The following is a 16,774-nucleotide window of genomic DNA, read 5'->3' as shown; positions in this document are numbered from 1 at the left end:
AGACTTTCTGAGAACTACATTTTCCTGGAACCTCCAAGAATGTGGTCAGGCATGCCCTCATGGGTGTTAGGGGTGGGACATCACCGGTCAGTCAGTGAGATATAAGAACGAACTGAAGTGAAGTGAGAGCCCAGCTGCGATATTGTGAGCCTTGTTTTATTATGTAATTGGGAAAGTGTACTTGTGTTTTAAGACTTGAAGAATATAAGTGGCAACTAATAAAGGACATATTTAATGAGACACCAAAGATATCTATCGAACCCCTATCTATGCAGCAGTGTAAAAGAAATATTGTTCCTTCTTTTGCCATGCTTAATACATAATGTTCAATTACTTTCTAAGATTGTAGAACATAAGACTTTTGCTCTCCCTAATACTGTCTGTTTTCCCCCATAGGGAAGCCTTCAGGATCTCAGTATAGGAAGTGAAACGCTTAACTGCAATCTATTTTGCAGCAAGAGGCAAATTTGATGGGAAAATATCTGAAACAAACAACATTACAATGGCCTAAAGCCCAGTCTATCATCCTAGTGCAGAAGAAATTGAGGAGTGAAGCATAAATGATGGAAGTCCTATTACTAAGGAATTAGCAGATTTACCTGAAGATAAGAAATGGAAATGTGAGGAAAATGGTGGAGAATCATCCAGTTTTCCTGGCAGTATAAAGGAGAATGATGATAAAGAAGAATGTGGCTCACAAGAAAAGGAGAGAAATGATAAAAAAAAAAAAAAATCAGCCTCACATGATGACAAAAACAGCAGTAAGAAAAATTGCACACCACAGATTGCAGTGGTGTGATCCCAAACTCCACCGATACTGATCAAAATTGTACAAATGGACAAAATTGAGGATATGACATTTCCAGTAAATGAGCAGAAGCAATACTTCTCAAAGTCACACTGTGAAAGCGTGCTTAAGAATGGTGAGAAACTGAATCGGCATTGGCTAGTTTACTCAAAATCAACTGAAAAAGTGTTTTGTTTTTGTTGCAAAATATTTGACAAGAATGCCAAATCATTGCTTGCACTTTTTGGGTACAATTACTGGCGTAGCTGATGCTCTGAAACAACATAAAAAGTCACCCGGTCATTTTACGGCCTACTCCAAATGGATGGAGGTAGAGTCCAGGCTCAAGCTGAATAAATACATAGACACAGAAAGCCAGCACATTATTAATGTAGAAACCCAGGATTGCAGGAACATGCGCAAGCGTCAGATCTCAATTACCCTCTTCTTTGCAAAGAATATTTTAGCTTTCCAGGCCTTGTCAGATAAGTTGTTCACTGAACATAATGGTAATTTCTTTGGTTTGGTACAGCTCTTTGGGAAATATGACGATGTCATGCATGAGCACCTACGTCGAGTAGTTCATAAAGAAGCTATGGACCATTACTGCAGCAAAACAATTCAAAACTGATTGATTTTATGGCAAGGAAGGTGCTTGATAACATATTGATGCAGCTTGGCAAAGCGAAGTACTACGCCATAATAATGGATTGCACTCCCAACATTAGTTACAGTGAAAAGATGTCATTTACAGTAAGATTTGTTGACGACAAGGATGGCTGTATCCAAGAAAAGGAACACTTTAACTGTTTCCAATCTGTGGACAACTCTACTGGAAAAGGCCTAACAGAACTGTATATGAACGTTCTGAATAAGAATAAAATAAAGCTTCAGGACTGCTGCAGCTAAGGCTACAACAACAGCGCAAACATGAAGAAAAGAAACAGTGGCATCCAGGCATGGATCCTTGTGCTGAATCCAAGAGCTTTCTTCATACCTTGTGGTTGCCATTCCCTCAAGCTGTTTGTGTCAGATGCAGCGTCATCTTCTTTAGATCCAGCATCTCTCTTCAGAGTACTGCAAAGGATCTACGTCCTGTTTTCACCATTAAGTATCAGGTGGGAGATCCTCAAAGACAATGTTACATATCCGACCATGAAGCCACTAAGTGACACTCACTGGGAGAGACGCATTGACAGTATAAGGCCAGTGAGGTACCAAGTGACTGAGATTTATGACATCTTGATGGAACTGACGCAGTCGAGTAAAGCTGAGGCCGGAATCCAGCATGAGGTACAAAGCCTGGCAAACCAGATCACTAACTTCGAATTTCTGGTCTCAATTGCGATTTGGCACAATATCCTGTTCCAAGTAAAGTTTGTAAGCAAGACATTACAAACTCAGTCGATGGACCTCACAACCACTGCTACTTTGATGAGAAGCTGCCTTGATTTCATTGTGGCCTATAGACACAACAGATTTGAAGATGCCTTCACTACTGCCAAAGAAATGGTGGAAAACTTAGGAGTTGAGCCTGTCTACAAGGAAACTCATTTCATCAGAAAAAGAGACAGTTTGGTTACAAGGGCAGAGATGAGGTGATGGGAAGCTTGGCAGAAAAATTCAAGACGGAGTTTATTTTTCAAGAGGGAGTTTATGTGCTCAAGTGTCCATCGGAGAAAGGTTCGGACAAATGTAGCACCAAAAAAGACCTGGGAGGGGGGGGGGTTGTATGACCATAATAAGCTGCTGGCAGACAGGAAAACACTCTTGAACAATTGTACGGACCTTCACCGGACTCTGACACATGAGGAAAGTTCGTATGTCAATGATAAAGAGCTCTATGTCAAAGTGGACAACATCCATCACATTTTGCAACACAAAAAGCACTCTCCTCTCCAAATTCTCATGATGCAGAGCTGAAGAGCACTTTTCCTAATGTGTGGATAGCTTTGGTCTATGGCCGGCCCTTCTTCTAATCAACATTGTAGTCTCTCTCTGGGACCTCTCCATTTCTGCTCTCTCTCTTATGAGATATGGCAACTAGAATGAGACACTGTATTCCAGGTATGGCTATGCCATTGATTTATATAATGGTCTTACAATATTTTCAGTATTTTTCACTCCATTTTTGTAGATCATAGTATTTTGCATGTGTGTGGTTTTTATTAAACCACCACTGAACAATGAACAGAGATTTTTTTTTTTTTTTTTTTAAAGATGCCCAAGTCTCTTTCTCCCAAATGGCTATAATCAGCTTAAAACCAAGTAGTATACGAGTAGTTCAAAGTATTCCTTCCACTGTATCATACCATGCATTAGTCAATAATTTCATCTGCCACATGCTGTTCATTCACCTGGTTTTGCTAATTCCCTGTTACATCTCCTCTAATTTTCACTAATTCAAGTAATTTGTGTCATTTACAACTCTTGCCACCTTTCTGCTTACCCACCTTTTCCAGATATTAATAAATGTATTATACATCACCAGTCAGGTATAGCACTTCAGGGAAACTTTTGCCATGTCAAAGACTTCACATTTATTCCTACACTTTATTTTTGGTCTCTTGGCCAATTTTTAATTCCTGATAATACTTTACCTCTCAACCCAAAGCAATATAGGGGTTTGTTTTTGTTTTTTAATAACTGTTTTAAAATCCCCTGTTGTTATGGCAGGGCCTGAGTTGGTGTGTCCCGGGGTCTGTGAGGAGAATGCTTCTGATGATGAATTTGCAGAGGTCGGGAGGTTGTGTGAAGAGGTGGTTCAGGAAAGCTTTCTTTCAGGATGGGGTCTCCATCAAGTATGTATTGTAGTTGTTTAATGATACCCCATATGGGTTCCCGTGTAAGTGTGAGGTGGTAGGTGACAACTAGTGGTGTGCTAGCAGAGCGAGGTTTATTTCTGCATTGGAGCAGGTTTTCTCTGGATATTTGGGTGGCCTGTTCCAGGACACACCAACTCAAAGTCACACCACATCCTGCCAGAACAACAGACGCAAAACCTGCAGACATATCTCCACTGCTACAATGATCAACACCTCCTCCACAACACACCTTTCAAGATCCATGGGCCCTACACACGCCTATCACAATGTGGTATAAGTCATCCAGTGCACTTAAATGCCGCAAGAATAATTACGTGGATGAAACAATCACTACATTCGCGAATGAACTCACACAGGAAAAAGGAAAAAAGACAAAAACTCCCTATCACCTACGGGTGAACACTTTTCACAAAGAGCTTCAATTCATAACTCTGCTAGACACTAAAAACCGTGGACCGAACAGAGACACTGGATTTATGGTTTATTACAACAATCTGTAATCCACTAACCCCCTCTTTTTGTTCTAGAACTGCAAAGGTGTTAAGGAGCCACTCTACCTTGAATGGTCCCTTAGAATATGTGTTAACTACTTATGCTAAACAAGCTTGTCTCTCTTAACAACAGAAGTTGCTCCAATACAAGATATTACCTCATCCACCTGTCTCTCTAGTATTCTGGGACTGACACTGCTACAAGTACAGTGCATACTCTTAGCTTCCTAGCAGTCAAGTATAGACCCACTGATTCTCACAGGCTTTGTGCTTCTTGGGGGTTTTTTTAGATCTTTGACAATTTCTTCCTCAAATTCCCTCTCAACCCTCTTGAAAACTTCCATCTTAAAAGTGCTCTCAAATATACAAAGCAAACAAACTGAAAAGGAAGGAGAAGAATATATTCTCTTTTATCTTCCGATTATCGTCATCTAGTCACAATAGTATTTTTCTCCTTCCTTTTCAGTTTGCTTACTTTGTGTATTTGAGAGCACTTTACGTATTGTCTGCTTCATTGTTCTGTTGATGATGCACACCCTTCCTCAGGCTCAGCAAGAGGCTTTATGCCAGAAACAGTAGCAACAAAAGTGTGCACAAAGAGAAAGGAGAGAAAGATGAGTGGGCCTGAGCTTATTCTGATGTTAACTAGTATGGAGTTCCACAGTTTGGACCCTCCACTGACATGACACTACCTCCCACTCTTGAGGGCTTCACTCGGAGCACTGCTTTACCGCATTCTATTCTAATTCATGTTATATCAGGCCGCGTTATATCGGGGTAGAGGTGTATTTTATACTTTATTTAGGGCACACTTGCCTTTTAGTTTACTGCAAGTCTATACAGATGTGAATTAAGACACCTTGAAATGACTCCAGCTATCCTGAATACTGAAAGGGAAAATTTTCAGTCAGGCATTAAAATTCCTGTCATTTACTAAGCCACTTCTCTAAAACTCTAGGGTTGTATATATTGTAAGATCATATTTAGTCTACAGTAAGACACCTATTCCAACTATTTTATTCTACTGGAAAGTACCTTCTTCATAAGTATTTTTACTGGCATACTTGGCAACCTTTAGTCACAGAAAACTAAGGATACAGGATGGTTATGATTCAGCTGTATGTAACACTTTTGTTAACCACATTAAACTTGTAAGGGTGAGGTGTTATCATACAGGCATTACCATGTCCGTTCTAAGCGTTAATGCAAATTACTAAATTCTGTGTAATGTAATACATAGTAGTTATTTAATGGACTGTGTTCTGCCACCTTACTGATTGTTAGAGCATTACCTTGCTATACAAGTAGCTCCATTATACATGAGAAGTACAGTGGTACTAAATTTAGATAAGGATGGTAGAACTGGCCTTTATATTAGGATTAAGTTATAAGGCGACATCATCCTACTGACCCCAGACATTTCAAAATCATGAGTGGATATTGTGCATCCCACAAAGTTCCCTATGGGCTAGATCAGGTATCGGCAACCTTTGGCACGCGGCCCGTCAGGAATATCCGCTGGTGGCAGGGATGGATTGTTTACCTGCAGCATCTGCAGGTTCAGCCAATCGCAGCTCCCACTGGCTGCAATTCGCCATTCCAGGCCAATGGGGACTGCGGGAAGCGGCGCAGGCCGAGGGATGTGCTGGTTGCCACTTCCCGCAGCCCCCATTGGCCTGGAACGGCGAACTGGAGCCAGTGGGAGCTGTGATCAGCTGAACCTCCGGAGGCCACAGGTAAACAAACCACACTGGCCTGCCAGCGGATTTCCCTGACGGGCTGCATGCCAAAAGTTGCTGATCCCTGGGCTAGATCATGGAATTTGGGCAGAGCCTTCAATAAGGGGTATCACCACCTCAGATGAAGCCCTGGGAAGAACTGGGATTCATAATCACACCTCCTTCTAGAACACCAAATTTGCACTGGGGGGAGGGGTGCTGTGTAGGGAAAAAGGAAGGGAAGAAACTTACTGCACCCTTTAAAGAGGTGCAGATTACAATCTCCTCTGAAGAATCCCTACTTCCTCCTACTTTACTTCATGGCTGCATTAGGGCTAGGAACAATGTAGTCCTTATGCATTCTTTGCAGCTCATCTGCTCATTGTCTAAAGTTCTACCTTAACATTTTTTATTTTGCCTAACTGTATTCATGTGTGTCAAAGACTGAAAAGCGAGCACTGACAGTGTTACATGCTAAGTGAAATCTCACAATTGCTTATGATCAATTTTCATTTCTCAGATTTTCATTTAAAAACAAACTTTTCAATTTTCAATTTTTGATTAAAAGTCAACATTTGACAAATGATTTTCCTTTTCCTTTAATTTTCTGTAGGAAAAAATCCATTTTCCAACCAGTTATACCATAATCATCATTAAGTCAACATCTGAAAAGAGTTATCACCTTGTAATATGTGAGACACTGCAAGAGAAGATGGTGGTGGTGATAATTGATAAATATTTTACTTTAATAACTTTGACTGCATTTGTTACTGTATTCTTTACAGATCTAAGATATTGCATCATAAGAACTCTTGAAAGATTAATAGAATTCCTCAGAAAATTCTATATCACATCACTGAGAAGGATTTCAGCCCAGACAATTCAAAGGAGATTAAAGTTCTTACCTGTGCTGTCTGTGTTCAATCATTCACTTTCTACATTGGCTACTGCCTAAAACAGTTGTTCAGGTTATAGCCGCCTAACAAATTTTACATATTGGACCTGCCTTACAAGGTGCTGAGGACTTTTCTAATGGTAAATGCTATGAATAATGGGAACAATTATTCATCTGAGCTACCCTAAGTGACATCAATGGAAATTCTGAGAAAGCAATGGAACAGACCTTCTAAACACTTATGAGGCAAGTCTTTTTTTTTTTTTTTTTATGATGTGGCTTGTTGAATCTTTCTTTGTTTAGTCTAGTCCTATAAAAGGAACAATATTAATGACAGAGTCTATCCACAGTAAATGGCTTTTGAGAATAAATGTCTGTTTAATAGCCTGAAAAAGCCATTTATTGTCACATGTACTCCTCCACTATGTCCCCTAAAGAGCGTGTGAACAAGTAGAATGAGTGCAAAGCACTTTTTTAAATATAACAGAGAAATTATGCAATTATGGTATAAGAAAAACCCACATGTAATGTAATTATAACATCTGTATAATATACATTCATGACTAATAATAACCATATGTTATATAAACTAATATATGCAATCCCAGGAACTATAATTAATTATTAAAACAAAATGAGTAAGATACAGCTGGCTGTTACAGTTAGTCTACAGAGCACATAATCATCAATATTTACAGTTGAATGCTACAGTACTTACCTGCCCTCATATCAATAAAACCATGAAGAAGATAAACAAATAGCACCAAAAAATCCTTACAATTTGTTGGTGCTGTCTTAAATGAAATAACGTTAAAATGAATGCTTCTTTTAGAAGGCCCACCATTTCTTATCAGCAAGCACATATGAAAAGGCAAACATTCAGACAGTGTTAATTTGCTCTCATGCTAAAAGCCTTTATGTCTAATTTCAGCCTGAGGTATTTTTTTAAACAAATTAATAAATCCTTGACAACAGAGATTTAACATTACGTCAGTGACAACTACATTGGTGGAAATAGCACTATCCTTATAACAATTTATCATTTTTCTAGTCTACCTTTTCCTGCCAACTTAAACAGTGATACATCTGGCTCTCAGAGATCTAGCTTTCATTAAGTCAATAGCAAAACTTCCACTGAACTCAGTGGGAGCTGGATTTGTATCTTAGGGTATGTCTACACTACGGGATTAATCCGAATTTAGATAATTCGGATTTGAGATACAGGTTGTATAAAGTCGAAATGAGTGCGGCCACACTACCAGAGTAATTCGGTGGTGTGCGTCCAAGTACCGGGGCTAGCGTCGATTTCTGCACCGTTGCACTGTGGGTAGCAAATCCATAGCTATCCCATAGTTCCCGCAGTCTCCCGCGCCCATTGGGATTGTGGGTTAAGATCCCAGTGCCTGATGGGACAAAAAACATCGTCGCAGGTGGTTCTGGGTACAGTCTCACTTCCTCCCTCCCTCCCTCCCTCCCTGCATGAAAGCAACGGACGGCAGACAACCATTTTCGCGCCTTTTTTCTTGGGTGGGTGAACACTGCAGACTCCATACCACGGCAAGCATGGAGCCCGCTGAGGTCAAGACAGCACTCATGAATATTGCAAACACCTCGCGCATTCTCGTGGAGTTTATGCTCAGCCAGGACCAGAAAAACGAGGAGAGGAGGCAGCGGCGGCGGCAGCATGATGAGGACATGGACACAGACACGGATACAGAATTCAGTGAAACCACAGGCCCCGGTGCTTTGGAGATCATGTTGTTAATGGGGCAGATTCTATCCATGGAACGCCGATTCTGGGCCCGGGAAACAAGCACAGACTGGTGGGACCGCATAGTGTTGCAGGTCTGGGACGATTCCCAGTGGCTGCGGAACTTTCGCATGCGTAAGGGCACTTTCATGGAACTTTGTGACTTGCTGTCCCCTGCCCTGAAACGCCAGAATACCAAGATGAGAGCAGCCCTCACAGTTGAGAAGCGTGTGGCGATAGCCCTGTGGAAGCTTGCAACGCCAGACAGCTACCGGTCAGTCGGGAATCAATTTGGAGTGGGCAAATCTACTGTGGGGGCTGCTGTGATGCAAGTAGCCAAAGCAATCACTCAGGTGCTGCTACGAAAGTTAGTGACTCTGGGAAATGTGCAGGCTATAGTGGATGGTTTTGCTGCAATGGGATTCCCTAACTGTGGTGGGGCAATAGACGGAACCCATATCCCTATCTTGGCACCGGAGCACCAAGCCACCGAGTACATAAACCGCAAGGGGTACTTTTCAATGGTGCTGCAAGCACTTGTGGATCACAAGGGACGTTTCACCAACATCAACGCGGGCTGGGCGGGAAGGGTTCATGACGCTCGCGTCTTCAGGAACACTACTCTGTTTAAAGGGCTGCAGCAAGGGACTTACTTTCCGGACCAGAAAATAACCGTTGGGGATGTTGAAATGCCCATAGTTATTCTTGGGGACCCAGCCTACCCCTTAATGCCATGGCTTATGAAGCCATACACAGGCAGCCTGGACAGGAGTCAGGAGCTGTTTAACTACAGGCTAAGCAAGTGCAGAATGGTGGTAGAATGTGCATTTGGCCGTTTAAAAGGCCGCTGGCGTTCATTATTGACTCGCTCTGACCTCAGCCAAAGAAATCTCCCCATTGTTATTTCTGCTTGCTGTGTGCTCCACAATCTCTGTGAAAGTAAGGGGGAGACCTTTATGGCGGGGTGGGAGGCTGAGGCAAATCGCCTGGCTGCTGATTATGCGCAGCCAGACACCAGGGCGATTAGAAGATCACACCATGAAGCGCTGTGCATCAGAGAAGCTTTGAAAACCAGTTTCATGGCTGGCCAGGCTACCGTGTGAAATATCTGTTTGTTTCTCCTTCATGAATACCCTCCCCCTTTACTGACTGATTTTCTGTAAGGAACCCACCCTGCCCCTTCCCCCAGCTTTCTTTCAAACCAAATAAAGTCACTATCATTTAAAAATCATTTATTCTTTATTAATAGATTAGAAAAAGAGGGAGGGAACCCGGGTGGTATTTGGGAGGAGGATTGCTGGGAAGGAAAAAGCCACAAAGAAAAGGTTAAAAAAATGACAGCCTTTTGCTTGGGCTGTCCACTGGGGTGGAATGGGAAGGTGTACGGAGCCTCCCCCCCGCGTTCTTACACGTCTGGGTGAGGAGGATACGGAACATGGGGAGGGGGGAGGGTGGAACAGGGGCTGAAGCGGCAGTCTGTTTTCCAGCAGCCGTTCCTGAACCTCCACCAGACGCCGGAGCAGCCCCAGCGTTGCATCCTTCATCCTCTGGTCTTCCTGCCGCCATCTCTCATCTCGATCGTCTCTCCTCTCCTCACGTTGGTCCCTCCTCTCCTCACGTTGGTCCCTCCTCTCCTCACGTTCACTGACTTCTTTCCTATACTTTGAAACTGTTTCCTTCCACTCATTCAGATGAGCTCTGTCACTCCTGCTGGATTGCATAATTTCAGAAAACATGTCCTCCCGCGTCTTCTTCTTACGACGCCTTATCTGTGATAACCTTCGGGATGGAGGAGGGAGGCTTGAGGAATTTGCAGCTGCTGTAGGGAGGGGAAAAAAGAGAGAATTGTTTTAAAAGCTACATTTTGCAGAACAATGCTTATACTCTTTCACGGTGACCAACACTGTTCACATTACATAGCACATGTGATTTCTGTGCAAGGTCGCATTTTGCCTCTTAATGCTGAGTGCCTGTGGCTTTGCTGCTAGAGATCAATCACAGGTCTGGGCAACAGAATTCGGCTTGCATGCGGCCATGGTAAGCTTCAGCGCCGTCCGTGCTTTCCAACATACCAAGCATAGCTTGTAGAGTGCTGCAGAAGCCTGGCCAATCTCAGCCAGTTGGGGGGGGGGGCAGTGTGGTGGTGCTTGTCTGGGCCCCTTCAGGCAAGTAGAGTGCTGCGGTTTTTCTGTTAACATTCAGCAGCACCAGAAAACAAACTAACCCTGCAGGAAGATCCCTGCAGGCACCAAACTACCCCCCCCCCCCCGCCGCCGACCCCCCCCCCCTCGCCATGAATTCTCTGGGATGATCACAGTACCCTCCCCCCACCGCGTGGCTGGTAACAGGGAAGATCCCTGCTAGCCAAACGCGAAAAACTAACTGCAGGGAAGGATTTATTTTCCGCCACAGGCAAACAGCCCAGTAGGAACGGCCACCTCTGTCCCCTTAATTAAGTTCCCGTATTTCAACCAGGTTACCAGGAGTGATATCACTCTCCTGAGGATTACACAACAAGATAAAGAACGGATGTTGCTTGAATGCCAGCAAACACCGGGACCATACGCTGCCAGGCTTTGTCAGGCAATGATACCAGATTACTTGCTGCAAGCATGGCGTGGTCAAGTGTCCTACCATGGAGGAGGGAATAAGGATGCACTGCCCAGAAACCTTCTGGCAAGGCTTTCGGAGTACCTCCAGGAGAGCTTCATGGAGATGTCCCTGGAGGATTTCCGCTCCATCCCCATACACGTTAACAGACTTTTCCAGTAGCTACAGACTTTTCCAGTAGGTGAACTGACCGCGAATGCAAAGTCAGGCAAAGTAATCATTAAAAACCGTTTGCTTTTAAAACAAGTTTTATATTTTAAAAGGTAAACTCACCTGAGGTCCCTTCCATGGGGTCAGAGTCTTGGGTACTGGCTTGGGAGGCTTGGGAGGGTACTTCAGTCAGGGTGATAAAAAGATCCTGGCTGTTGGGGAGAATGGAGTGCTGTGTGCTCTCTGCAAGCTCATCGTCCTTCTCCTCCTCCTCCTCCTCTACCCCCTCGGCAGAATCCTCAGGCGTCGAGACTATCCCCGACCCAGAATCCACGAACACAGGTGGGGTAGTGGTGGCAGCCCCCCCTAGAATTGCATGCAGCTCGGCGTAGTAGCGGCATGTCCGTGGCTCTGACCCGGAGCGACCGTTTGCCTCCTTTGTTTTTTGATAGGCTTGTCTGAGCTCCTTGACCTTCACGCGGCACTGCTCAGAGTCCCTATTGTGGCCTCTCTCCATCATGCCCTTGGAAATTTTTTCAAAAGTTTTTGCATTTCGTCTTTTAGAACGAAGTTCTGCAAGCACTGAATCCTCTCCCCATACAGCGATCAGATCCAGTACCTCCCTCACGGTCCATGCTGGTGCTCTTTTTCGATTATCAGCCTGCATGGTTACCTGTGCTGATGAGGTATCTGTGGTCACCTGTGCTCTCCACGCTGGGCAAACAGGAAATGAAGTTCAAATGTTCGCGGGGCTTTTCCTGTCTACCTGGCCAGTGCATCCGAGTTCGGATTGCTGTCCAGAGCGGTCACAATGATGCACTGTGGGATAGCTCCCGGAGGCCAATACCATCGAATTGCGGCCACACTAACCCTAATTCGAATTGCTAAAATCGATTTTGGCGCTACTCCGCTCGTTGGGGTGGAGTACAGAAATCGATTTAAAGGGCCCTTTACATCGAATTAAATGGCGTCGTTGTGTGGACGGTTACAGGGTTAATTCGAATTAAAGCTGATAAATCCGAATTAAAGTCGTAGTGTAGACCAGGCCTTAGAGAAACTGCTTAATTCACTGCTGATATACTGTAGGTGGAAGCATCTCCTGCACTTCACTGAAGTTCATTGGCACTGCACGTGCTTATAATAGTGGCGATTTCCCCCACCATTTAAAGTATTAAGACATTAAGTCTCATTTCAGAAAACAGAGAAATGCATGATGCAACTGCTGTGGCTTTGACTAGACATCAAAAAAGTAGCTAGGATTTCTGTATCACAATGATTTCTCAGATAAGTAATACTAATATAAGGAAACAGATTTACTTCATCAAAGAAAAATGCAGCCTTGAGGGTGTTGCAAATGATAACCCTTGCTGGGTTCCATAAAACAAACTAATTTTGTAACTTACTCAAGGGAATAGTCACTCAGCCTGATCTGAACACAACATCTTAACTAATCCCTTGTTTACACTTAAGTTCTCCCTCTGATTTTGGAATAGAAACTGACCTTACTAGTAAATTTAAAAAAATGCTTGGTTTGCTTAAAAAAAAAAAAGCTTTGTGCATTGGCATAGGTACATTTGGGTCCGAGTGCCATAAATAAATGCATTTAGTAGAGCCACCTGACAGTGCTCAGGGGGAAGCTGACAAGACCATGCCTTTTAAGTTGAGGCATGCGATCCTGCCATTAATTGTATTGCTGCCCATGCCTGTTCACAGCTGGCTTTGAAGTATGGTTCTATTGTGTAAGGTGACTATGTAAGAGCAGCCATCTTCTTACTCAGCACCTAAGCTGCTTCTCACAAGAATGAGATAGGTACCTGCCTCACTGCATGCAAAACGGAAACAGGAAATAGTGGTACCTTTCTATTAACTTTTAACCCAGTGGTTAGCACACTCACCTGGGATGTGAGACTCTCTCAGGTTCAATTCCCCCCTGCCTCTGCCTAGGGTGAAAAGATTTGAACAGGGGTCTCCCACATCTTTGGAGACCACTGAGCTATTGTACATTCTGATGTAGGGATCCCACACTCTCGCCTGTTGAAGCTAGCTATTCCACTTTGGATAAATAATTAAAGAATCATTGTTGCCAGGGGACTTTGGGTTTCCTACCTCCCATGTGGTGCCCTAACCACCAGGCTATAGAGTCATTCTCTTTCTTTCTCTCTGGCCCAATAACTATTTCTCCAAAGTGGAAAAGCTTCAGGAGAGATTGAGTGAGCCCCACATAAGAATATCCAATGGCTCAGTGGTTAGAGCACTCTCCTGAAAGGAGGGAGACTCCTGTTCAATTTCTCTGTCCCTCATGGAGAGGGCAGAACTGAATCTACATATCCCACATCCTGGGTGAGAACTCTAATGACTGGACTAAAAGTTACTGGGTGGGTTTCACCTCCTCCTGGATTTAGAAGGGGCCTAATCTGGTAGATGACCTTTAAGTACTCCTACCAGAATGGGCCCCACAGGCAAGATAAGTGGAGGAGTACCTATCTTTCCCTGCGCTGTGGATCCCACTGGGGCTTAGGTGGGATATTAGTGCCCAGGTTCCTAGAATGAGGCAGCAACACACATGCCTAGAGGCAGAAATGTAGGCACCAAAGAATTTTTACAGCAAAAATTTAGGTGCTTAATGAGTTTAGGTATCTACAGATTTAGGCTATATCTACACTTACAGCAGTGTGTAGAGTGCAGACAGCACATGCTTACGTAGCACAAGTGTAAATAGCAGTGTAGAGGGCAAAACATTGCTCAGGCAAGTAGAAAAAGTAGAATAGAGTGCCTTACCTTGGGGTTGTTCAGGAGTGTATGTACCCCACACCATTCTCTACATGCTCAAGCAGTGCCTCCCACATTTACGCTGCTATTTTAGCAGTGTAGTGTCCCACTGCCTGAGCCTTTTCCCACTGCAGTGAAAGGCTCCCGTCATGTGGAAAGGCTCCAGTAGCTCCCCACTGCAAGAACCTTTCATTGTGACTGTAGTTACACATGTAGTGCAGGGCGGCAGAGCCTTCCCAAAAGTGAGGTGGTCAGGAGCCCCTGCCCCCAAAGCCCCACCTTGCCCCTTCCCCCAGATGTCCCTCCTCTTCCCCCAAGGCTCTGCCGCTGCCCTTCCTCTTCCCCCAGAGGCCCAGCCCCCAGCCAAGCCAGAAGCTGGAGCAGGGCTGGGGAGGCTGCCTCCTTCACCCCAGGGTGGGCTGGGCTGGGCTGAATGCAGCCTTCTGCCCATATTCCCACCCCCCAAGCTCCCTGCCCAGGGCAGGTGGAGGGAACCAGGCTCCCCACAGCTGCTCACACGCCTCTTACCCCAACCCAGCTCTGGCCAGGGGATGGGGCCTTGGAGCCGCAGCCTGGCCATGGTAAGAGCTACGTAGGCAGCTGTGGGGAGCCGTGGCGGACTCTCCACCTGCCCATGGTGCAGGGGGCCCAAGAACAACCCCCAGCCTGTGTCCCTGCCCTCTGGGCCCCCACCCAGGGCAGGTAAAGGGTCCGTGCTGTGGCTCCCCACACCTGCCCGAGCAGCTCTTACCATGACCGGGCTGCGGCTCCAAGGCCCCACCTCCCGACCGGAGCCAGGTCAGTGTAAGAGCTGAACAGGCAGCTGTGGGGAGCCAGCATGGAGCCCTGTACCCTCCACCTCCATCTGACCTGGCCAGAAAGCCTGGGGGGCAGGGACATGGGCCAGGGGCTTCTCTCAAGCCCCCCGTTACTGTGGGCAGGTGGAGGGTCCGCACAGCTCCCACAACTACCCAGGCTTCCCAGCCAGGCTCCACCAGCTGCTGGCCTGGCTGGGGCCTTGGGAGGAAGGGGAAGGGAAAGGGGTAGGATCCTCCAAAAGTGGGAGGGTTATGGCCCCCTGAGCTGCCCTGTTCTGGCACCACTAGTGTAGTGACTATACTCTACATGCCCCCGTAAGTGTAGCTATAGCTTAGACAGTAGCGGAGAGGGGGTTTTGTGGATCACAATGGTACCTAAAACTGTGACATAGGCATTTAAGACCTTTTGTGGATCTAGGCCTCAGAACTTAGGTCAAATTTGCAGGACCACTAGGAAAAAACAAAAAAGTTCTTTACTTGTAAACTGAGCACATTTGATCTGGAATCAGAGATACAATAAATGTAGAACACCAAACTGACAATTTCACAGTCATTTTTTCAGTAGAACTGTATTTTAAGCATATGCAAAGCAATGGACCATTTGGGGCCCTGCTCATCTGAAGACCTTGAGTCCCAGGCAAGCACTGTAGTTTATAGGCCAGCTCTACCAAACTCTACAGCTGTAAAAGTACAGTCAACTACTCCCATGAGTGTGGTAAATAAACATCCAGACATAATGATTGATGGCTTAGTGCCCAGGAAAAGGAAGCCCAACAGCACCCCTGTCATAGTTAGCCCACAACAATGCCCATACCCATTAGGACAGCTTGCATGTGCCCCTTAATAAAGACATACCTATACCAGTGAGTTGGCTCAACAAAAAGCAGCTGTCTGAGGCTTAACTTTTATCTGGTTAACAGAACTGCACAAATTTTAACTTCCAAAGCATGCTTCTGTTTCCTTGTGGCATGACACTTGCCAGTTTATCTTGTGCAGTTAATGCAATGTTGAAAGAAAGGCTAGTTAATGAATGAAACTGAAATGATTACTAGCTTCCTCAGCCAGAGTCATGAGGTTATTAGAACAATTTACCTTACATTTAGAGGTCAATCTCAGAGAAACAATTTGCTCATAGAGTTCTATTTACACAAGAACTCAAAACATTTAAAATATAAAAGTGAAATTATTGATTTTATTAGACATTTGACAAGCTTAAAGACAGATTCTCATATCTTTAAGAATATCAAACCTAGAATGCCAATGTGAATTGACATATTATGTTGTATGACATAGGAATGAACTAAATACTGTCCTGAGATGTGGGGTGGGAGGAGAGAGTATAATGTCAAAGTGATGGGTACATAATAGAAGAGACCTATCAGTAAACTACAGAACAATCCCCGAATAAGTAAGAAAACTTGCTGAGATTCTGGAACCATAGTAAATCTGCTATTAGCAGATAAAGAGCATCAGATAAGAAAACAGATTTCACTGGAGTGTATTTTCCTTACTTTTGGATTGACTCAAGACACAAAACTTCTCCATATCTTTAGATGTCAACATAACTAAACAAAAAATGAAATCCTATATTAAATCTGTGAAAAATAAGGAGAAATGTTCCTTATTTCCTTTCTGATTAACTTACCAATACTTGATCTAATTTTCTAGCAAATCAGAAAACAGATCATGTATAATCATATGCCCATCTTTAGAAGTCTGAAGCCTTATGCAACAAGAACTGAACTCAAATATTACAATATAGAACTAAAATTAGTACAAGAAATCAAGGAAATGATCAAAAAGATTAATGAATTCTTCTACATTAGTCATCAGATTTACTACATACTCTTAAGGGAAGTGATTCCATTCAACATATTTCAAGAATGTTAAGAAATTAAGTGTCCTAACTTGAGGAGTTTGACAGCTGATCCCAGAAAAAGCTGTATGATAAAAGCAGTTAC

At 44.1% G+C, this 16,774-nt stretch overlaps 1 protein-coding gene across 1 annotated transcript in view; it reads right to left on the bottom strand.

Annotated features, from left to right (window-relative positions):
- Window positions 1-16,774, bottom strand: part of COL4A1 (collagen type IV alpha 1 chain) — a 218,906-nt gene that overhangs the window by 200,911 nt on the left and 1,221 nt on the right. The gene's annotated exons all lie outside the window — the stretch shown is intronic.

The sequence above is a fragment of the Trachemys scripta genome, chromosome 1, assembly GCF_013100865.1.
Source record: "Trachemys scripta elegans isolate TJP31775 chromosome 1, CAS_Tse_1.0, whole genome shotgun sequence".
NCBI lineage: Eukaryota > Metazoa > Chordata > Testudines > Emydidae > Trachemys > Trachemys scripta.
This window is presented reverse-complemented; position numbering and strand designations above follow the sequence as displayed.